Below are 16,213 nucleotides of genomic sequence, written 5' to 3' on the forward strand. Positions count from 1 at the left end.
TGCCTCAGGTCAGCTATATCTGACACTCCAGTGCTCTGAAGCCGGGAAATGTTCAATCATCTCACCCTGGCACATTCACGAACGTCTTGGGCTTTGCACTGATTCGAGGATAACACAGTCTGACAAACACTTCACCAGGTTTTAACACATTTAATGCTCGGAGGGTTTCAAAATCTTCTGGTTGTCTCCTAACCAGCCAGCACTTGAGTGCCGACTGCAAAATAACTCCTTTCGTTGTTGAGTAGGGTACAGTTGACATACAACTTGAAGAAAAAGAATGTATAAATCGAAGTGAAAAGAATTGTTTGTAGTCAGCAATTGACACTTAAAAGAAATGGTGAGTGCTGTTTAATCCATTAACACCTTCAATAACTTTCTGACAATGAAGGCCAAGATTGGCTTCCAATTGGGCTCCAGTAAATTGTTCCTTTACTGCAGAATAAATTACCTTTGCTGTGACAATATTGTGCTGAATACCGGGGGCGCGATTCTCCCAGAGAGGGAGAAATCGTAAGGCTGGCGTCAAATCCGGGCGGGTTTGACGCCAGCCTCCCCCTCCCCGACCGGGAACCGATTCTGGTCCCCGGTCGGGGCTAGCATGCCGCCGCCGTAAACTCCGGCATTTATTAATTTCGTTAAGCCCGCTTGCCAGAGTTTGCGCCGGCTGACGCGTCACATGACATCAGCCGCGCATGCGCGGATTGGAAGACTCCAACCCGTGCATGCGCGGATGACGTCATCGCGCATTTGCGCGAAACCCGCGCATGCGCGGGCTGGGATGCCCCTCAGCCGCCCCGCGAAGTGATACAGCGGGGCGGCGGAAGGACAAAGAGTGCGCGGGTATCGGACCCGCTGCCCGCGATCGGTGCCCACCGATTGCGGGCCCGTGGTACTGCCGTGCCAATCGGTGCCATGGTTTTAAAAATCGGCACTTTACGGCCGTTTTTACGAACGGCCAGACCAGGTGTGTTTGCCGTTCGTAAAAACAGCCGTAAAGGGCTTGGACTTCGGCCCATCGGCCAGCTGAGAATCGGGAGTCGGGCGTGGGGGGGGGGGGGGGAGAATAGCGGGAGGGCGTCAGACTAGCGTGGCCGTAAAATTTTACGAACCCCGCTATTCTCCGCACCGTCGTGAGTGCGGAGAATTGCGCCCCATGTTTTTTTCATTCTACAGGCGGAGATTTGTGGTGTGTTTCTGATATCAGTCAAATTGGTGAGGTGAATAAATCTGACTCCTGTTGCAAAACGTTGATCAATTAAAGCTAACGGGTACCGTGCCAGTCAGCTATTGCTGTTTCTCGCAAAGGAGACTGACGCAAATAGAGTACCATACTTGCACGCCCGCCGGATTCCGTTTATCAAAATCGGTGACCTTTCATTTTCTTGACTCTGTAACCCGATCCTGTGCCTCACAGGGACCTGCAGATGAATGAGATCTGTTGCCACTGGAGAGAGAGAGAGAGAGAGCTGCTGGCACTCAAATCAGAATGCAGACGATGAATATTGTGCAGGCACACAAAGCAAACTGGAGAGACGAGAAAACTAATATGTCACTTAATGTTCAACTGCCCCCACTGCCAATTCATTTCTTCTCTCGTTTTCTCTCCACAGGGTAAATGTTTATTAAATATTTTGTCCAATCTCCTACTGGAGAACGTGACAGGATTCTTCCAAGCTTAATGGAATCCAATGTAAATTTATAACACACATTTTTATTCAATTTCCTCAGTTTTGTCTTTTCTTTTAAGCTAAATGGGGTAAAAGTTGGGGGGGGGGGGGGGTTCGTGTTCATCCTGTACTAAAACTTTGCACACATGACATTTTCCAGTTCGATCAGCAGTAAATTGTTGGGCAGCATGGTAGCACAAGTGGATAGCACTGTGGCTTCACAGCGCCAGGATCCCAGGTTCGATTCCCTGCTGGGTCACTGGCTGTGTGGAGTCTGCACGTTCTCCACGTGTCTGCGTGGGTTTCCTCTGGGTGCTCTGGTTTCCTCCCACAGTCCAAAGGCGTGCAGGTTAGGTGGATTGGCCATGCTAAATTACCCTTTGTGGTTAAGGAGGGGTTAGGAGGGGTTATTGAGTTGCGGGGATAGGGTGTCAGTGGGTTGGTGCAGATTCGATGGGCCGAATGGCCTCCTTCTGCACTGTATGTTCTATGTTCTCTTCGGTACTAATTGAATCATGGGTCATTTTCTTTTCAATTTTCTATTGTTAATGATTATTCTACCCACAGATATTTTCATTAACCAAATTAGACTAATTTGGAGAGAAATACATTCCACAAAATTGACCCCAAAAGATTCTGCACAGTAAATGATTTCATTGTGATTTCATGGTAATTGATCTGTCCAGTGCACTCAGTTATGGCTTCCGCGGGTTGCAGAAATCCTTTGACTTTAATCTCTGTTGCATTGACTAAAGGACTCTTATTTTCTATTCATCATTATTCCTGGGAACTCTAACACACAAGAGCCAAAAAAAACAGCAGCTCTGCCCGAAATAATATTTCATGCAGGAGTTAGTGTTCAACCCTGAAGTCTACTTTTCTTGAAAATCTTCTAACCTAATCCTACATTAACACCTTCCAGTGTGAAGTCACAAATGGGACAACAACACCTGATGGCCTGAATTCTCCGGGTGTTGGGATTCCTTTTCCCGCCGGCAGCACACGCCCACCCGTGAGTTTCCTGGAGGTGAGGGGTGGCGTCAATGGGAAATACCATTGGCAAGCGGGGGGAGTAGAGAATACGCCCATTAGTGAATGGCATGCAGCTGAGAAACACGCCCTTGGGAGAACAAAGAATCCCACCCAATGTGTATCATGCACCATTGACATAATAAAATGTCCCATGGAGCTCCACAGGAACATTATAATGCAATATTTAACCCTGGACAAACTACGACAGCTGCCTGCTAGCCTCCTGAAAGACGGTGAATCTGTGGCCTTTTGACACCAGTTTTCCTTGGCATAAAAGACCCCAGTTTTCACGGATGCGTGGGGACATAGTCCCAAAAACGCCCCCCCCCCTCCCCTCCCCCCCCCCCCCCCCCCCCCCCCCCCCCCCCGCACTTCCGGGTCAGAGGCTGCACATGCGCATGACAGTGGTCTCCAGCGGCAGACTCAGCCCACGGACCTGGACCGTCGAAATTGTACCCCGCATCGGCCACTCGCCTGCCCGGGACGACCCGCAAACGTAGCCCCCAGTCCCGAATGAAGACCCCCTGCCCTCCGATCGGCACTCGCCCAACTGTGGCTGCCCCGGACTGAGTCCGCAGCCGCCACGCGAGTATCACAGATGGTGGGACCATGTTATGACCACGCCGTCGGGAATTCGGCCGGTCGGGGGCGGAGAATTGCGGGGCGGTCCTCAGGCAATGGCCTGAGGCGGTGGATACTCGGCGCAGCGTACGCCTAGAGTGCGCCGATTTTCGGGGTGGGGAGAATTGCAAAACCGGTGCCGGTCCCGATTTTGTGCACGAAATCAGATTCTCCGCCCCGTTGCCGAACGCAATTTCGCCGTCGGGGTGCGGAGAATCCAGCCCCATAGCTTCCGGTAGAACTGGAAAATTCCTACCGCGAACGAGAACGGAAGATTTCGGCCAAAGGAATTAGGAAAACAAAATAATACATAAAATAGATAAACATTAAATGAATAGAATATGGTAACATTCACAATTAGAAATAGATGACCACAAAAGGAATATAATTACAAACCTAATTTATAAGTTTTTGAAACTTTTTATCAATAAAATAAAACAGGATTTTAATATATAGAATTTAAATATATAGGATTTAAATATAATGGGAAAAAGTTATGAATTAGCACAGAGCTGTGTGAAACAGTCTTTTAGGGAAGGAAATCTGTCGTCCTTACCTTGTATGGCCTACATGTGACTCCAAACCCACAGCAATGTCGTTGACTCTCAAACGCCCCCTGAAATGGCCATGCAAGCTACTCAGTTGAGGGCGCTAAGGGATGGGCAATGAATGTTGGCCCAGCCAGCGACTCCCACATGCCTTGAATGAATAAAAACAAAACAGGATTGCCTGGGTGGATTTTGAGTGCAGAGGTTAGTGCACTCGTAGATGAAGGACATAAATTAGTGCAGGCTGCAGATTGGGCCACTGACCTGTGTACTTAACATCCTGATGCAATTTCCTGTCAAACGTGACTCCGTGTTGGCAGCTCCAGATCAGAACATTTACCAGAAGCCGAGTACTAATATCCCAGATAAATAAGAAACATTTTAAAATTAACATTGGAGACCAACAGAAAAAATCAAAAGAGAAAATAACATAAGGTGTCAATTATAGAACATAGAACATAGAACAGTACAGCACAGAACAGGCCCTTCGGCCCTCGATGTTGTGCCGAACAATGATCACCCCACTTAAACCCACGTAACCCGTATACCCGTAACCATTAACCTTACACTACGGGCAATTTAGCATGGCCAATCCACCTAACCCGCACATCTTTGGACTGTGGGAGGAAACCGGAGCACCCGGAGGAAACCCACGCGCACACGGGGAGGACGTGCAGACTCCACACAGACAGTGACCCAGCCGGGAATCGAACCTGGGACCCTGGAGCTGTGAAGCATTGATGCTAACCACCATTATACTGTACATATTGAGATGACAAAGCTTAGCAAGTGATTCAGTCAACTGCTTCAAATAATTGTTGCACAAACATTTATCTTGCACTTTATTGATTTTCTGCTGATTAAAGTCTTGTCACAAAATGTAACACAATGTATAATCTTAAAATAATCTTTATCACTTCCGGTTGCGGCTATGACTAGCTAAGCAGCACATTTGGAAGCTCCTGCGACAAAGGTGTTTTCGGGCCAATTGGAGGGCCCCAACGGTGCTGAAAAGACGAATCCCGGTGGGGGAAGGTCCCCTGAGGAGAACTAGACCGATTTTATGGTCGGTACTCGGAGTGGAGCGGCAAGAAAAGTGGCAGCAGCTCCCCAAAAAAAGCGGGGGAAGAAAATCAAAATGGCGGCCGGCGGCGCACCGGAGGAATGGAGGAAATGGGTGGAGGAGCAGCAGGCCGCTCTCCTCCGTTTTTTCACGGAGCTGAAAGTGGAGCTCTTAGAGTCCATGAACGCGACGACCACCAGGTTGGTGGGAGCCCAGGCGACCCAAGAGGCGTCGATCAGAGAGCTGCAGCAGGAGATGACCGCGAGGGAGGAGGAGGCCACGGTCCTCGGGGCAAAGGTGGAGGTGCACGAGGCACTCCACCTGAAGTGGCAGAGCCGTTTCGAGGAGCTGGACACTCGGATGAGGAGGAAAAATTTGAGGATCCTGGGCCTAGAAGAAGGCCTGGAGGGGTCGGATCTCCCGAGATATGTTGCGGAGATGCTGAGCTCCCTGATGGGGGAAGGGGCCGGTCCTGCACCCCTGGAGCTGGAAGAGGCATACCGGGTCATGGCCAGGAGGCCTAGGGCAAACGAGCCCCCGAGGGCGGTGCTGGTGCGGTTCCAGCGGCTATGTGATCGGGAGAAAGTCCTGAGGTGGGCAAAAAGGGAGAAAAGCAGTAAGTGGCAGAACTCAACGGTAAGGGTGTACCAGGACTGGAGTGCGGAGGTGGCAAAGCGGCGGGCCCGGTTCAACCGGACGAAGGCGGTGCTACACGCGAAGAGGATCAAATTTGGAATGCTGCAGCCGGCGCGCTTGTGGGTCACCTACAAGGACCAACATCATTATTTTGAGTCCCCAGAGGAGGCCTGGACCTTTGTACAAGAAGAAAAGCTGGACATGAACTAAAACCTGGGAGCACCGGCGGTCGTAGCCGCCTGGGTACTCTTGATTGAGCAAGTGGCCCTTATCTTTTCAGGCCAGGTCGGAGCTGGGTAACAGTTTCTTGGATTGTTTGGCTTTTCTTGAACGTTTGACTTTTTGAATATCTTGAAGGTTTCGAGTTGTTTGGTGTTTCTGTATATTTGAACTGTTGAAATTTCTATTGCGGGTCGTTTTCTTCTTATGGGGTGTTTCTTCCCGTTTCCAACTTCCCTTAGTCATTTACCCTTTTTACCCCTTTTTCTTCGGGTGTTTGGTCTTTTTTTTTTTTTTTTTCTTCCTTTTCTGGTTATGGTTATCTGTGGTTATTTATACTGTTTGATGGAGGGTGATGGTTAAGCACATTGTTAGTGGATAGCTATTTAATTATTTTGTTATTTAAGTATGTAGTTAAGTATTTATGTATTTATTTGCCATGGGGTATTTATATTGTTAAGTTGGGAAGACGGGACGGGGGGGAGTGGGTTGATCATGCGGGTCTATCTCTGGGGTTTTAAGGGGATCCTTCACGGGCGTGGATGGGGATGGGGGGGAGTGGAAGATGGCGGGGCGGGGTGTGGCCGGGCGAAAGCGCGGGCTTTCCTCTGTTTTTCCCGCGCGCGGGATGGAGGAGAGAGGAGGGGAGAAGAGTGGGGCGTGGCCAGTAATGGCGGCCTTTCCCGCGCTGGAGCGGGGTCAGAGTGGAATGGTGGGGGGGGGGGAGGCCCCTCCCCCCCCCCCTCGAACCGGGAGGAGTCGGAGTGTGGCAGGAGCAGCCGGGTCAGCGGAGATCAGCTGACTCTCGGGAGTACGATGTTGGGCACATCGCGGCTAGGAGGGGTCCTAGCCAGGGGGGGGGGGGGGGGAGGGGGGGGGGGGAGGGAGGGTTAGGGGGAGATACCGGGTTGCTGCTGGAAAGACCAGGGACGAGAAGGGGAGAGCTGTGGGGGGGGGGGGGGCCATCGCTATGGGAAACGGGTCAGAAAGGGAGGGATGACCCGGGGCGAGCAAGGGACAGAACATGGCTAATCGACAGGGAGCAGGGACGGGTCGCCCAGCGATCCGATTGATTACGTGGAATGTAAGGGGGCTGAATGGGCCGGTTAAAAGATCAAGGGTCTTCTCGCACCTGAAGGGACTGAAGGCTGATGTAGCGATGTTGCAGGAGACTCACTTGAGGGTAGCAGATCAGGTCCGCCTGAGAAGGGGGTGGGTGGGACAGGTGTTCCACTCAGGCTTGGATGTCAAGAACCGGGGGGTGGCGATTCTGGTGGGAAAGAGGGTGTCGTTCGTGGCGGCAGAAGTGGTGGCAGACAAGGAGGGCAGGTGTGTGATGGTGAGGGGTAGGTTGCAGGGAGAGAATGTGGTGCTGGTGAATGTGTATGCCCCGAATTGGGACGACGCGGGCTTTATGAGGCGCCTGCTGGGCCTCATCCCGGGACTGGAGGCAGGGGGCCTGATCATGGGAGGGGACTTTAATACGGTGTTGGACCCTGGGCTGGATAGATCGAGTTCCAGGACGAATAGGAGGCCGGCAGCGGCAGAGATGTTAAGGGGGTTTATGGAGCAGATGGGAGGGGTAGACCCATGGAGATTTGGTAGGCCTAGGGCGAGGGAGTATTCTTTTTTCTCCCACGTCCACAGAGTGTACTCCAGGATAGACTTTTTCGTGTTGAACAGGGGGCTGATACCGAGAGTGCAGGACACGGAGTACTCGGCCATTGCGATATCGGACCATGCACCACATTGGGTGGACGTGGAATTGGGGGAGGCGCGGGATCAGCGCCCGTTGTGGCGCCTGGATGTGGGGCTGTTGGCGGACGAAGAGGTGTGCAGAAGGGTTAGAACGGGCATTGAGAACTATCTGGGTACGAACGACACGGGTGAGGTGCAGGTGGGGACGGTCTGGGAGGCCCTGAAAGCAGTGATTAGAGGAGAGCTGATCTCCATAAGGGCACACAGAGAGAGGAAGGAGAGGCAGGAAAGGGAGAGGCTGGTGGGGGAGCTCCTAGAAGTAGATAGGAAATATGCGGCGGCACCAGAGGAGGGGCTATTGAGGGAGCGGCGCAGTTTACAGGCCAGGTTCGACCTACTGACCACTAGGAAGGCGGAGACGCAGTGGAGAAGGGCGCAGGGTGCGGCGTATGAGTACGGGGAAAAGGCGAGCAGGATGCTGGCACACCAGCTTCGTAAGCGAGATGCAGCCAGAGAGATTGGGGGAGTGAGAGAGAGGGGTGGGGACGTAGTGCAGAAGGGGCAAGAGGTGAATAGGGTCTTCAGGGACTTCTACAGGGAATTGTATAGGTCTGAACCGCCGAAGAGGAGAGGGGGAATGGAGAACTTTCTCGACAAATTGAGGTTCCCAAAGGTACAGGAGGAGCTGGTAGAAGGGTTGGGGGCGCCGATAGAGCTGCAGGAGCTAATTAAAGGGATAGGCCAGATGCAGGCGGGGAAGGCGCCGGGGCCGGATGGGTTCCCGGTGGAGTTTTACAGGAAATTTGTGGACTTGGTGGGCCCAGTGCTGGTGAGAGCCTTTAATGAGGCGCGCGAGGGGGAGGTTTTGCCCCCAACAATGTCGCAGGCCCTGATCTCCTTGATTTTGAAGCGGGACAAGGACCCGGTCCAGTGCGGGTCCTACAGGCCTATCTCCCTCTTAAATGTAGATGCCAAGCTGTTAGCAAAGGTCCTGGCAACCAGGATAGAGGATTGTGTGCCGGGGTAATCCATGAAGACCAGACGGGGTTCGTGAAGGGACGCCAACTTAACACAAATGTCCGGAGATTGTTAAACGTGATCATGATGCCGGCAGTGGAGGGGGAGGCGGAGATAGTGGTAGCGCTAGACGCGGAGAAGGCATTCGATAGGGTGGAGTGGGAATACTTGTGGGAGACGTTGGAAAGGTTTGGGTTTGGGGAGGGATTTATCAAGTGGGTAAAGCTGCTCTATTCGGCCCCGATGGCGAGTGTGGTAACAAACGGGAGGAGGTCAGAATATTTTGGGCTCCATCGAGGTACTAGGCAGGGATGTCCCCTATCCCCCTTACTCTTTGCATTAGCGATTGAACCGTTAGCGATGGCACTGAGGGGTTCAGGGGGGTGGAGGGGACTGACAAGGGGAGGGGAGGAGCATCGGGTCTCGCTCTATGCGGATGACCTGTTGCTGTATGTGGCAGACCCGGAGGGGGGAATGCCGGAGGTTATGGAAATACTAGCGGAGTTCGGGGACTTTTCGGGATATAAATTAAATCTGGGGAAAAGTGAGGTCTTTGTAATACACTCGGGAGACCAGGGGGAGGGAATTGGGAGGCTCCCCTTCAAAAGAGCAGTAAAAAGTTTCAGGTACTTGGGGGTGCAGGTGGCAAAGAACTGGGGGACCCTCCACAAGCTGAACTTTTCTAGGCTGGTGGAACAGATGGAGGAGGAGTTTAAGAGGTGGGACATGGTGCCGCTGTCGCTGGCAGGGAGGGTGCAGTCAGTTAAAATGACGGTCCTCCCGAGGTTCTTGTTTTTGTTCCAGTGTCTGCCCATCTTCCTCCCTAGGGCCTTTTTCAAGAAGGTAACGAGTAGTATCATGGGGTACGTGTGGGCACATGGCACCCCTAGAGTTAGAAGGGTCTTTTTGGAGCGGAGTAGGGATAGTGGAGAGCTGGCGTTACCCAATCTTTCAGGATATTACTGGGCGGCAAATGCATCGATGGTACGAAAGTGGATGATGGAAGGGGAGGGGGCAGCTTGGAAGCGTATGGAGAGGGCGTCCTGTGGCAACGTAAGCTTAGGGGCACTGGTAACGGCACCATGGCCGCTCCCTCCCACGAGGTATACCACGAGCCCGGTGGTGGCGGCCACCCTCAAGATCTGGGGGCAGTGGAGGCGACACAGGGGGGAAGTGGGGGGTTTGATAAGGGCACCACTAAGAGGGAACCACAGATTTGCACCGGGAAATACAGGAGGGGGATTTCTGAGCTGGCAGAGGCTGGGCATTAGGCAACTGAAGGACTTGTTTATAGAGGGGAGGTTTGCGAGCTTGGGAGAGCTGGAGGAGAAATTCGGGCTCCCCCCGGGGAACACGTTCAGGTACCTCCAAGTGAAGGCATTTGCCAGACGACAGGTAGAGGGGTTTCCCGTGCTTCCCGACAGGGGGGCGAGTGATAGGGTGCTATCAGGGGTCTGGGTCGGGGAGGGGAAGATCTCGGACATTTATAAGATTATGCAGGAGGTGGAGGAGGTACCAGTAGTGGAGTTGAAAGACAAGTGGGAGGTAGAGCTGGGGGAACAGATAGAGGATGGGACATGGGCAGACGCCCTAGAGAGGGTCAACTCGTCGTCGTCATGTGCGAGACTGAGTCTCATTCAATTTAAGGTACTGCATAGAGCCCACATGACGGGGACAAGGATGAGTCGGTTTTTCGGGGGTGAAGACAGGTGTGTCAGATGTTCGGGAAGCCCTGCGAATCATGCACACATGTTTTGGGCATGTCCGGCACTGGAGGAGTTCTGGAAGGGGGTGGCAGGGACGGTGTCGAGAGTGGTGGGGTCCAGGGTCAAGCCAGGATGGGGACTTGCGATCTTCGGGGTTGGGGTGGAGCCGGGGGTACAGGAGGCGAGGGAGGCTGGAATATTAGCCTTTGCGTCCTTGGTGGCTCGGAGGAGGATCTTGATTCAGTGGAGGGACGCAAGGCCTCCAAGTGTTAACACCTGGTTAAACGACATGGCAAACTTCATCCAATTGGAAAGAATCAAATTCGCCCTGAGAGGGTCGGTGCAGGGGTTTTTTCAGGCGATGGCAACCCTTCCTGGACCTCTTAGATCAGAGATAGAAACTGAGGTCGTGACAGCAGCAACCCGGGAGGGGAGGGGAGGGCGGGAGGGAGGGGGGGGGAGGGGGTGGGGGAGGGGAGGGGGGGGGGGGGGGGGGGATAACAACGAAGGAAACACGGTATCGGTGGTGTCACGGGCAAGGCCTGCCCGAGGACACTGCCAGAAACGACAAGATGGTCTGGCGGCCAGTTCGTCGGCGGGGGGGGGGAGGCGGGGGGGGCGCGCGGGTAGGGGGCGGGGGGATTCTTGTTAAGTAGGGGGGTTTGACTTTGTTTTGATATAATTCAAATGTAGGGGGGGTTAAAATGTTTGTACTCTGAAAAATTTCTTCAATAAAAAGTAGTTTAAAAAAAAAAAATAATCTTTACTTTCATTCTTTTAATTTAATTGGAGGTTATAAATCTTTTATTCATATTTCATTGTATTCTGATACTGACAAATAGAAAGAAAAGAAAATGAAGACTTGCAGCTCTGTAGTATTTTTCATGACCATCGCCCACTTCAAAGAAATACTTTTGCAGCATAGTCACTGTTTTTTAAAATTCTTTCAGGGGATATGGGTATCACTGGCAAAGCTAACATTTGTTGTCCATCCCTTACTGTGGATCTGGAGTCACATGTCGGCCAGATCAGGTAACGATGGCAGATTCCCTTCCTTAAATGGCATTGTCTGAATGAAACGGGTTTTTCAAGAATTGATGATAATAGTTTCATGGGCTGAACTGAACTTAAATTCCACCAGCTGCTGTGGTGGGACTTGAACCTGCGACCCCTGGGCCTTAACTTGAGACTCTGGATTGTAAATCCACTAACGTGACCATGATGCTATCAACTTTTACTACATTTAAAAAGTTAAAACTTTATCAGAGACAGAAACAATTCGGAAATTTTGGTCTTTACAATGTTCATAAATACACCGGATCTAAAGTTAGTAGAAGTGCTGAAAGTGTCCTCCCACTAGTCAACACATTTAGGAGGGGCTTAGTAAATTGGATTTAACCAATTGCATCAGCACATTGATCATCACAGTTTCACAGAAGCTGAGTCTGAATGTGTAACATTTCCCTGGAATGGGAGTTACAAAAATGTATTACCAGGTTGTGTAGCCCATAACCCTGAAATTTCATAGGATTCCCTCCCATTTCCCAACATAAATTGAAACCCTCAGAGAAATGAATAGAGGAGGGTTGCTGCATATTAGTTCGTTATAGAAAATGCATCAATGGCCGCTGTAACCCAGACCGACCTCACATTCCGCTGCTGTTAGTCTGTAATATATTTATTAATGGACACCTTTCCAATGCTTCCCAGCAGAATACTCCTCAGTAGTATTTACTTCCGTCAGTACTGTGGTGACACTTTGAAACCTCAGGTTTTTTTTTTCAGATAACCAACCCAAATTGTGACCTCGAGTTAAACAGTTACTTCCAATTATCCTTGACATCCACATAATTGCACATGAATGTGTAAGATCTATCTATAATAAGACCCTAATTAGTTTTTTTTTAAATTCCCACCATTAGTAGCAGGAACCCTCAGCCTAAAGCCAAACACAGACAAATAGTCCATTAATGCTTTCTGCTGGCACTGTATTAATTTGTATTCATTTCCACTTGGTTAACATTCTTGTATAAGGAAAACATGGCCCCAGGCCGACTACACAAGAAATCACTTTACTGATTGAAAGTAATTTGTAGCAATGACCTGACATTTAATATGACAAAGTCTACTCGATTTGCAAATTATAAGATCAGTTGACCATAAAGAAATTCTGGGAGTCAGTTACTGAAAATGAAGCTGCCAGTGATCTGATTATGCTGTATTATAAGATTACAATTTTTTTCTGGAACCTTTAGAGATCTATTGAATTCAGAGTTGTGCTGAGGTTGTGGTGTTACACTCCCAGTTGATGGTATCAATGTGTGGGAAGATCCCAGAATGGAACTCTGGCTCAGAAGACGTAACTTTTATTTTTTATATTAAACATTGTGAAACAGAGTCACAGGACAGTTGTTACAAAGAGAACAAAGAACAATACAGCACAGGAACAAGTCCTTCGGCCCTACAAGCCTGCGCCGACTATGGTACCTGCCTAAACTAAAACCGTATGCCTTCCTTCCATTCCCAACCTATTCATATATTTGTCTAGATGTCCCTTAAATGCCGCTATCGTACCTGCTCCCACCACCTCCCCAGGCAGCGCGTTCCATATATTTACCACCCTCTGTGTAAAAGACTTGCCTCGCACATCAGTTCTAAACTTTTCCCCAAGCACTTTAAACCTATGTCCCCTAGTACTTGACTCTCCTACCCTAGGGAAGAGGATCTGACTATCCAGTCTGTCCATGCCACTCATAATCTTGTAGATCTCTATCAGGTCGCCTCTCAACCTCCATCGTTCCATTGAGAACAGACCGAGTTTATCTAACGTCTCCTCATAGCTAATGCCCTCCATACCAGGTAAACTGCTTCTGCACCTTCTCCAAAGCATCCACATCCTCTGGTAGTGTGGCGATCAGAATTATACACAATATTCCAAATGAGGCCGAACTAAGGTCCTGTACAGCTGCAACATGACTTGCCAATTTTTATATTCAATGCCCCAGCCAATGAAGGCCAGCATGCCATATGCCTTCTTGACCACCTTATCCACATGCGTTGCCACTGTCCATGATCGGTGGACACGCACGCTCAGATTCTCAGTACTTGCAAGAGTTCTACCATTTATTTCATAGAATTTACAATGCAGAAGGAGGCCATTCAGCCCATCGAGTCTGCACCGGCTCTTGGAAAGAGCCACCCTATCCCCATAACCCAGTAACCCCATCCAACACTAAGGGCAATTTTGGAGACTAAGGGCAATTTAGCATGACCAATCCACCTAACCTGCACATCTTTGGACTGTGGGAGGAAACCGGAGCACCCGGAGGAAACCCACGCAGACACGGGGAGAATGTGCAGACTCTGCACAGACAGTGACCCAAGCCGGGAATCGAACCTGGGACCCTGGAGCTGTGAGCAATTGTGCTAACCACCATGCTATCATGCTGTCCAAGGTATTGTGTAATTCCTACATGCATTGGACCTTCCAAAGTGCATTACCTCACACTTGTCCGGATTAAACTCCATCTGCCATTTCTCCGCCCAAGACTCCAACCAATTTATATCCTGCTGTATCCTCTGACAATCCTCTTCACTACGTACAACTCCACCAATTTTTGCGTCTGCGAACTTACTAACTAGATTTTCGTCCAAAACATTTATATACACCACGAACAACAAAGGTCCCAGAACTGATCCCTGTGGAACGCTGCTAGTCACAGCTTTCCATTCAGAAAAGTACCCTTCTACTGCTACCCTCTGTCTTTTGTACAAAGCCAGGTCTGTATCCAAGTGTTAGTTTTAACAACAAGAAAAACAAATTTGAAACCCGAAAAATTTGATTTTAATAGAATACTCCTTTACCCTCCTCTTATCTTAACAAATACACACAATTTTTCAGATTAACATGGATTACAAAGCTACAATAGTCTTGTTGACAGAAAAGATGATTGCAGTCAAGTACACACTCTGCTCTGACCCCATGTTAGTATCTGATTTTCTCCTCAGGATCTCCCCAGATGATTGTCACATGTGAATTTCACATCTCCGCTCCCAAAACCATGCTTTAAATTCTTCTCTCATAATAATGCTTTCCCTTGGTAGTTTGCACTCCAAAATCCAGTCCAGGTTTTAGAAATACACTTTCAAAACAACCCTCGTGTTCCACTTTTAACAGTGAATCCAGTCCAGGGTTTCATATCAACCATTTTAGGGTTTCTTTGTTTCGACAGCTGTGCAAACGGTTTACAATTGTTTTAACTTTTAATTCCCAGATGGTATTAAAATTACAACAAAAGTTTCATCTACCTCTGAAGTCTGCTTTCCCACTTCAAATTTAGTTAGAGTAATTATCTTTAAATGGTTCCAACTGCTTTCAAATTACCTCAACTAAAACTTAAAATTAAGAATAAAGGAAGGTGACCTCCTGTTGCTAAACAATGCCCACATGCTTATGCCCTTTTATTTACTTTTCACACCATAGCCCTCTCTAAGCACAATGAAAACCCAGCTGGAACTTAACCAACTCCTACATACACAAACACCTTTGTCCAGCATGAAACTAACTATAGGTCTTACTCTTCCAGGTACAGAAACATTAAAGTAAAGAGAGAAAAACTATAACTTATTTTTAATGTTTCCCATTACAAATAGAAATCCCTTAAAACTACTTCTGTTTTCCTAACAGTGATCTGTGTAATCTGGTTTAGAAAAAAAAGTGAAAATAAAATGCAATAAAGCAAAGGAACCAGAGGAATTACAGAAAATACTGGAATTCTCAGCAAGCCTGGCAGCATCAGTGGATGCTAATGGGGTGCATTCTCTGCCATGTGCCACCGGTAGCAGATTTCCTGATGTGGCGAAGAGTCCAACATTAGGGAAACGATGGGATCAGCACCTGTTTCCGATGCTCCGGTCTCCCGATGGCGTTGGGGTCAAGGTTCGCGGGATTGAGGATGCAAATGGGTCATCATGACTCATTGGCATTCTAGTAACGGGCTGGGCACTATATTCACCAGGCCCTCATGATTCTTCTGTCCCCTGGGCCGAGAATCACATGGGCGACAATTGGTGCAGGTCCTGATAAGTGTGTACCTGATGCAGTGGACATCGCTGTGGGCCAAGGGGGTAACTCTAAGGGAGTTGCCCCCAAAGTCATTTGGAGCGCCAACCCCCATGCCCACAATTCAAGACATGCCCACCATATCAAACAGAGCTAAGTGCTTTCTTGTTAATTTCTCATAGACTCTCTACAGTGTAGAAGGAGGCCATTCAGCCCAATGAGTCTGCACTAATCTTCTGAAAGATTAGCTAGGCCCACTCCCCCATGCTATCCCTGAAACCCACCTAACCTGATACTAAGGGGAAATTCTACCATGGCCAATCCAACCAATCTGCACATCTTTAGACTGTGGGAGGAAACCGGAGCACCCAGAGGAAACCCATGTAGACAACAGAGAGAAAGTGCAAACTCCACACAGACAATTACCCAAGGCTGGAATTGAACCCGGGTCACCCTGGCATTGTGAGGCAGCAGTGCTAATCACTGTGCCACCATGCCACCCCCTGCTGACTACTTCATAGTCACTCAACCATGAAGGGAGATGAATCGAAAGCACTTAAATCTGTTTGCTGTTGTCCTGGAGCTGTGAATCAAAGCTTGATGTTTATAAACATTGCTGTTCATTTCACAGCTGACCACTTCAAAGTCACCCAACCGTGAAGGAACAATGCTGACAGCTGTGTGTGTGTGGAAGCTGTCAATCACAGCCTAGTAAAATCAATATCAAAGATAAATAAATAAATGGCTTGCGGATAAAGATCTCAGGATGTTTAAACCTAGCTGACTGTTTTTTTCTTTCTAGGAATTAACAGGTGGTGCTTCCTGTGCCTGAGTCAGCAGGTGTATTGCCCAGATGAGTTTTAAAGCAATGACCTTTTTTCACTGCCTCTGTCTGGGCTGCTCTCTAGATGCCAGACAAGGATCTTTCTTCTTGGGGGCTTCCA

This window comes from Scyliorhinus canicula, chromosome 20 (genome assembly GCF_902713615.1).
Source record: "Scyliorhinus canicula chromosome 20, sScyCan1.1, whole genome shotgun sequence".
Classification (NCBI taxonomy): Eukaryota; Metazoa; Chordata; class Chondrichthyes; order Carcharhiniformes; family Scyliorhinidae; genus Scyliorhinus; species Scyliorhinus canicula.